Below are 7,422 nucleotides of genomic sequence, written 5' to 3' on the forward strand. Positions count from 1 at the left end.
AACAATTTTGGTGAGAAACTACAAACAGGAAAAATCTATGGATCTATAGGAATAGCAATCAAATGTTTGTTTTAAAATATTAGTATTTTAATACTGGCAACGACATTTCATTAAGACAAGGCCAGGTTGTATGGGGCTTTGAATCACCTGGTTTTGTGGAAGGTGTCCCTGTCCATGGCAGGAGGGTTGGAACTAAAGATAATCATCCCTTCCAACTCAAACCTTTCTATTTTTCTATGATACACTGAATTACCTTAAAATGTCTGTTTAGAAGGAGTAACTTAAGTTACAGGAGTTTGCTTACAAAAGTATGTGTAGTTCTGTACCTTCTACAGATTAGGATAATTGAAAACTGGAGACAGTATGGGTAGGTTTGACATTCTATCAGACCAGGCAAATATTTTTATTTTAGTCCTCAATGTACTTCAGTTTCTGCATTATAATAAGACCAAATTATGAATCATTTACATCAGGTTCCACATTTTCCTAACAATTATGGATTTACTACACATAGTTCAAAATCTAAATGTGGAAAGTCTAGACTAATCCTTGGTCTAGAATCTAAGAACTTTTAAGTTGGTCTTCTATACTGCTGATATGAAGCAACATATTTAGAAATAAGAAGTGATACCTGGTCCACCTAGCCCAAAATTTAATCAGTGTGGCACACTTCTTTATATCTGTTGTCATGCATTTGTGCATGCATTTATGCATTGTCAATGCTGAAAATAGCATTTTTATATAGTTTCTCTATTCAAAGCCATCTCTGTGTATTGACTCACAAAGTTCTATTCATATTTTTCCTTACAAATCTCATTAGAATGACAGGTAATATCCGATAGTATGTGCTTTCTGCAAAATCCACGCAATTCCATAATAGTATATTCTTATAGTATAAGTATTCTATCTTATATTATATTATCTTATAGTATAAGTATTCTCTTAGTATATTCTTCTGTGCTTTACTCTTTATAGAAAACCAACTGTCAAGACAATGGGTTTTTTTTTGTTGTTGTTGTTATTAATCTGTTATTTTCTTTGTGTTTTATTCAGGGACATTTTTACTGATAAAATTTTTAAAGGTTTTTGCAAAATATATGTTTAAAATTTTGCACTACATTATTAATTAAGAAATTTCTCAAACAGATATTTTTGATAAATTGCAGTTAATGTCATGGTGTCTTGGGGTTCCACTGAGAGCTACTGCTAATGCACTGGAAAAAAAAATAATCTAAAAGAAAAACACTCAAATTTTAATACCTTAATAAAGCTTCAGTAGACACTACAGAAAACATCTTCATATGACAACTTTTATATAGGCAAAATAAGATTGATTTAACAGTGAGTTCAAGATAAAATTAGAAGGAAAAGTAATTAAACACCCAAAGCCTGGTCATTTGCACAAATCCAAAATAAATTCATTAACTTCATTGGAACTACTATATTTTTTAGAAACCTAAGGTAAACTTAATTACTTCAATTCAATTTTTAGGAAATGTTGTTTCCAACAAAATATCTTGTGTATATTTTAATTTAATTTAATAAAGGGAAAAAAAAAAAAAAAAGGAGAATTGAATAGGTATCTTTCTCCTACCACACAAATGATTGGACAACTGTGGAGGCAATTTTGCTTTTTTACTCTATCAGTTGAAGCTAATAATGAACTCAGATATTGCAGAAACACTACATCTCCTAAGAAACTAAACTGTGAAAACACGATGTTTAGGATTCTAGTGTTTTCTCCCATAAAGTCTAAAACAATAATTCATTTTTACGTACAGAGTCATCAGTCAGTTCCCTGAAGTGTAGTTTGTAGTTGTTCACCAATTCCTAGGGGATTTCCAAAGACATTCTGCATTGTGCATGATAACTCCCATATTTCTAGTACAACAAATTGAATCAATCCATCACAGTATCTAGAATGGCACTATATTAAATATTGCACATTAATCTCATACCCTGAAAAATCAGCTTCTTGTTTCCTATGTTCTCATTTTCTCTTCTGTCGCATAAATATTTGTACTATCTGTGTAGCATCAAAACAGTATTCGTGAGCTACAAAATAAGTTCTTTAAAAAGAACATCTCTCTAGTCAAAATATTCCTTTATTCATATTATTTGTCATTTGTCTGCTTATTCATACGCTCAGCTTTCCCATACCAGAAGCCATGCAGGAATGAGTTTCCTCTTAACTTTGCCTTAATGGTTTCAACAGCCTTTCCTGTCATGTTTGGAGCTTTGAGATTTTACTAGCAGATTGATAGCTTGGCAGTTTAGAGGCAGAATTTTCTGTTTGTTCTTGATTACAAATTTTATAGTTCTGAGTGAGCTTGCAAGTTTGGGGAAGCAAATTACACAGGCTTTCTTGACAGCACTCAAACTGTTGTGAAAAGCTCATTGTGAGAGTACTTGGAAGAAATTTACAGATATCTTCTGGGTATAACTTGTAATGTATGAGGCCACTTTTTCTGAGATGAAGGCAAGGCAGCAAAAAGAATCACAAAAATTAAACTATTAAACAGCATTTCTTTGGAACTGCCATTCTGAACAGGTTAGCATTTATTGTGATTGTGATCTGAATGAGATAAATAAGGGCATGGAGGGCTTGAAAAGCAGATAATGGTTTTACATAAATCATTTAGTTTCTATGTCGCAGAAATGGGATGACTGTCAACAAGGTGATTCATTTCCTGAGCTGCTGCTAGAGATGTGAAATATTTCAAAATCTGTGGTTTAACATACAGTATCTGGAAGACATTGATTCTACTCTAACCATTAGAAATAATCATCCTCATGAAAGCCTAACTAGTGACAGTAAAATTTTAGGGCTTTGCAAGCCTCTGTGTACTACAGATAGAAAACCAGAAAAGATAACTGAAATTTAAATGATACATAGTGCCAGGCTGTTTACAACTCATCAAAAATAAACAATTGTAGTCTTGAGTAGGTCTGATAATGGCTTTAATTTTGAGTTTCATAGATACATTCTAAATTTCAGACAGATTATAAGGGTTGAAAAACAAATTACTTTTAAGATCACTCGAATCTGGGAAAGGTAAAGTAAAGATTGTAAGGGAGGTGTTGCCAAAGCAAAAAGGGCTCCTCCTATGGAGAATTTTTTGAGCCAGCAAGTGTGCCCTGGTGGCCAAGAAGGCCAATGGGATCCTGGGGTGCATGAAAAGCAGCATGGCCAGCAGGTCAAGGGAGGTGATCCTCCCCATCTACTCTGCCCTGGTCAGGCCTCACCTGGAGTTCTGTGTCCAGTCCTGGGCTCCCCAGTACAAAAAAAGACAGGGAACTCCTGGAAAGAGTCCAGCAGAGGGCAACAAAGATGACACGGGGCCTGGAGCATCTCCCCTGTGAGGAAAGGCTGAGAGACCTGGGTCTGTTCAGTCTTGAGAAAAGAAGTCTGAGAGGGAATCTTATTAATGTGTACAAATATCTTAAGTGTGGGAGACAAAGGGATTTGGCCAATCTCTTTTTCAGTGGTTTGTGGGGACAGGACAAGGGGCAATGGCCACAAAATGAATCACAGGAAGTTCCGCACTAATATGAGAAAGAAATTCTTCACGGTGAGGGTGACACAGCACTGGAACAGGCTGCCCAGGGAGGTTGTTGAGTCTCCTTCTCTGGAGATATTCAAGGGCCATCTGGATGCCTACCTGGGCAACCTGCTTTGGCAGGGGGGTTGGACCTGATGATCTCTTGAGGTCCCACCCATCCCCTATAATTCCGTGATTTTGTGATTCTGTGATCTCATTAAGTTGATATCTGATGGGGAAAAAAAATAAAAATAAAAATAAAAATAGAAATAAAAATAAAAATAGAAATAAAAATAAAAGTAAAAGTAAAAATAAAAATAAAAATAAAAAATAAAAATAAAAAATAAAAATAAAGGTTAGAACAAGTAATTCCAGACAGGAAACACTATCCACTGCAGATATTTGGGAGCTACAAATATCTACATGTGCACTGGCCAAATTCAGATGCTAATTATCTCTCAAAATGCTGTCAGACAGAATTCCTGAAAACTGAATTCAGCCTTTTACTTGTTTTCACTCAGCACTGATTTTCAAAAGATTTCAGAAAATCATCTCTGATACTCCTAGCTTTTCATCAAATTTCCTCGAAATTGGCATAAAGTGGTCTTGCAGAAGTACACTCAGACAGCAGATCCTTTTCCCTTAGAGATCAAAAGAGAGGGAAACTAAAATAAATAAATAAATAAATAAATAAAAAGAGGGAAAGTGAAATGCTATTAAATATGTATATACACATTTAATGAAATATTCATATAGCAAAAACTTAATGTAGATATCAGATACTTAGTGACAGACAGTGAAGATATATTCTGATACATTTTCTAACCAAAACAAGCCCCACAAAATTTCCTTTTACAACAGATATCCTAAGACATGCTTTAATTGAGGGGAAAAAAAAAAAAAAGGCTTCATGTCACATCTAAACTTACACAATGCAGTTCATTACACTTTTTCCTTAATAAATGCTTTTATTTGAAGAAAAGTTCAGGTTCAATAGTTCATAGTGAAGTTATTTATTAACATTGCCATTTACATCCTCATCATATTTTGAAGACCTTGGAATAGCTTAATAGAAATCACAGACAAATTACAAGAAATAGATCAATGTGGAAAATGATCTAGAAACCAATCAGATGTGTGGTCTGGGCCAAGGAGAAGAGACTGACAACACTGCAACAGAACAATATTAATCCTGTACTGTAGGCACTGCCAGCATTTGACAATGATTATTAAGAAACATAGGGATCATAGGCAACATAGATTTTAACATGAATGTTTAGTTTCATAGAAAGATTGAAAAGACAAGGTTTAACTGACTTTGCAAAAAAGAGTGTGAGACTTTTCCAAAGCACAGGAATCAACAACAATAATAAATAAATAAATAAATAGAAGCTGTTTTTCTGCCTGAGGAAAAGGAAAGACCAAGGAACTTATCTTTCAGCTTCTCCTCACTGCTCACACAAATAGTAAGAGAGAAAAAGAGTGAGAGAGAGAAACGCTGAGGAAAATTAAGTAAATGAGAACTCAGTTGTTTAAAATCATAAAAATCAGCCTTGGAAAGTATGGGCTGCATATTTATTGCAGATGTGTAACAAAAGAAGCTTTACTTCATTCATAATGACAATATTTCAAAAATGTGAAGAATTATCCATTATCTGTGACAAACACTTGATTACATCAAGTTATAAAAGCATGAAGTAAATCTGCATAAAGAGGTCTGCTTAATAGAAACAGTTTACACATACTATGTTTTCATACTGGACAAGTTTTTCTTGTGCTGAGTCAAAACTTTTACATAGCATAAAATATGAACATGTTGCAAACTTAGGTAACAAGGAGTATAGTAAACCAGGCAAGATCTGGGCCATACTTTTCATTCCACACTTCTTTTCCTCTGGTAAGAACTGCACTTGTCCTTTTTCTCTTGGTGAAAGATTAAAGACTATGATTTTTTTTCCCATTTTTTTTTCCATTTTTCAGATTCTCATGTATAATTTTCAAATATACTTTCAGACATTAATACGGTTAATAGTTCTACTTACAACAAGCTTGTTTTTCTTAGGTATTTTTTTAGTAGCACTTTTAGAAGCACTTCATTCATAGTACTTAAATGCCCCTGAATTAAAAGACTCTAGCTAGTTTTTGTTCCAAAACAAATGAATGGATAGTCAATGACTGTTTAAGTCACAGTTCCTCTGGTAAAAGATAGATTTACAGAAAGGACAATAAACCACAAAGGTTTATTTATTATCATGTTACTTTTCAACTTGAAAAATCAGGTAATTAATATACCTGAGTATGTCTTGCAGTATTCCTCTATGATAGCCTTTAAAGTCAGGCTATAAAGGATTAAAGTAAAAAGACACCATGACAGAATATCAGGTTTCAGGTTTTAAATACTTCAGACATTTAGCTGTATAACAAATGAAACTAACAGCGTTCTAGGTACAGCTCACCCCTTTTTAGTCCCCACACCTCATGTTATAATTAATTAGGAATATTTGTTCACAGTTAATGATGGAAAACTAACAAATGTTAAGTGACAGACACCTGGTGCATGTTAAAAAAAGATATACAGCTATTCATTACTCATATCACAGCTTTTCAGCTAGGGAAAGTGTATACCAAAAGCAAAAAGTTTCAAAAAATACTGAAAAACGCAACGTCAAACTTACCAAATGAGACTGTCTTTCTATTATAACAGGGATGTAATGAAGGTTAAATCAGCAGTAAAGATCTAAACTCCTTTTTCCAAGTCAGTTGTCATTCAACAATGTAAAACATAAGTCAAAGATGGGTTAAAGCATGTCATTGTAACTTTCAGTCTTACAAGCACTTTTACCCACTTTTTTTTTTCTTTGAATTGAATTTGAAGTTCAGATCCTAAAAAAAATAACAGTTTTCATTTCTCTTGTATATTTGTATTTAACACTTTGACTTTCCAAAATATTTTTACTTTGAAAGTACTTACAGGACACTCTCTTTCTGCTTTCTGCTCAAAAGAAATAAATAAGGATACTAGCTAGTGAACTTTCTCCCCCAGCCCACCCCCCTTCATTTTAATTGCTTTTGGTAGGGATGTAAGTTTAGCATGACCAAGCTATCTGTCATTTCTCTGTGCAGTAAATGTAACATTCTAATGTCAACTCAATTACGTGTATGCCTCATTAAAATGAGGATTAAATGGAGTATATGATAGCTCTCATTTCCACGGAATTCCCACTTGAATATTGGATTTCCTGGGTATTTACTATCTACAGGCAAGAGAGAATGTGGAAATAAGAAACCAATCTTATTGGTGATTCCCTGCTGGTCATCCCAAAGCTCATTACAGCTTCCCAAAACAAACATAGTGTAAGAAATAGTTTTCTAGCATAGCCTTGTGTGATTATGGATGCTCTCCTTCAATTTTCTTTTCCTATTGTGTCAAGAGAAGACCTGCTTGCCCAGGTTCCTAATTTAAGAAGGCCACAAATGGCAGAAAGAAAGTGTTACAAATAACATTAGACTTCAGGCAAGGATTTACTGCTGAAAGGATGGGAAAAGAGGAAAAAATGATCACACGGTTAGTATTTGAATTTAGGCATTCCCAGTTTGTCTGACCATATATTTTGTTCTAAGAATAGTTTCTAGTCTATACTACCTTCCAGGTAGCATGCAGTCACTGTCATACATATGTGGAGGGCAAATATTGTACAAAACTTAGCCACTGCCTGGAAATTGAATAGAGATCTATGTGTCCACCACATTTGGTTGTCAGAGCAGAGGTATGTGAGCACACAGACATAGTTGAGAATTACAAAATGGTAGAAAGGGAGTCTAGCCGTGCAGGAGTATTAAGGAAATCATTTAATATACTGCACATCCTCATAGCCCAAAG

Source organism: Anser brachyrhynchus (genome assembly GCF_964034855.1).
Source record: "Anser brachyrhynchus genome assembly, chromosome: 1".
Lineage (NCBI taxonomy): Eukaryota > Metazoa > Chordata > Aves > Anseriformes > Anatidae > Anser > Anser brachyrhynchus.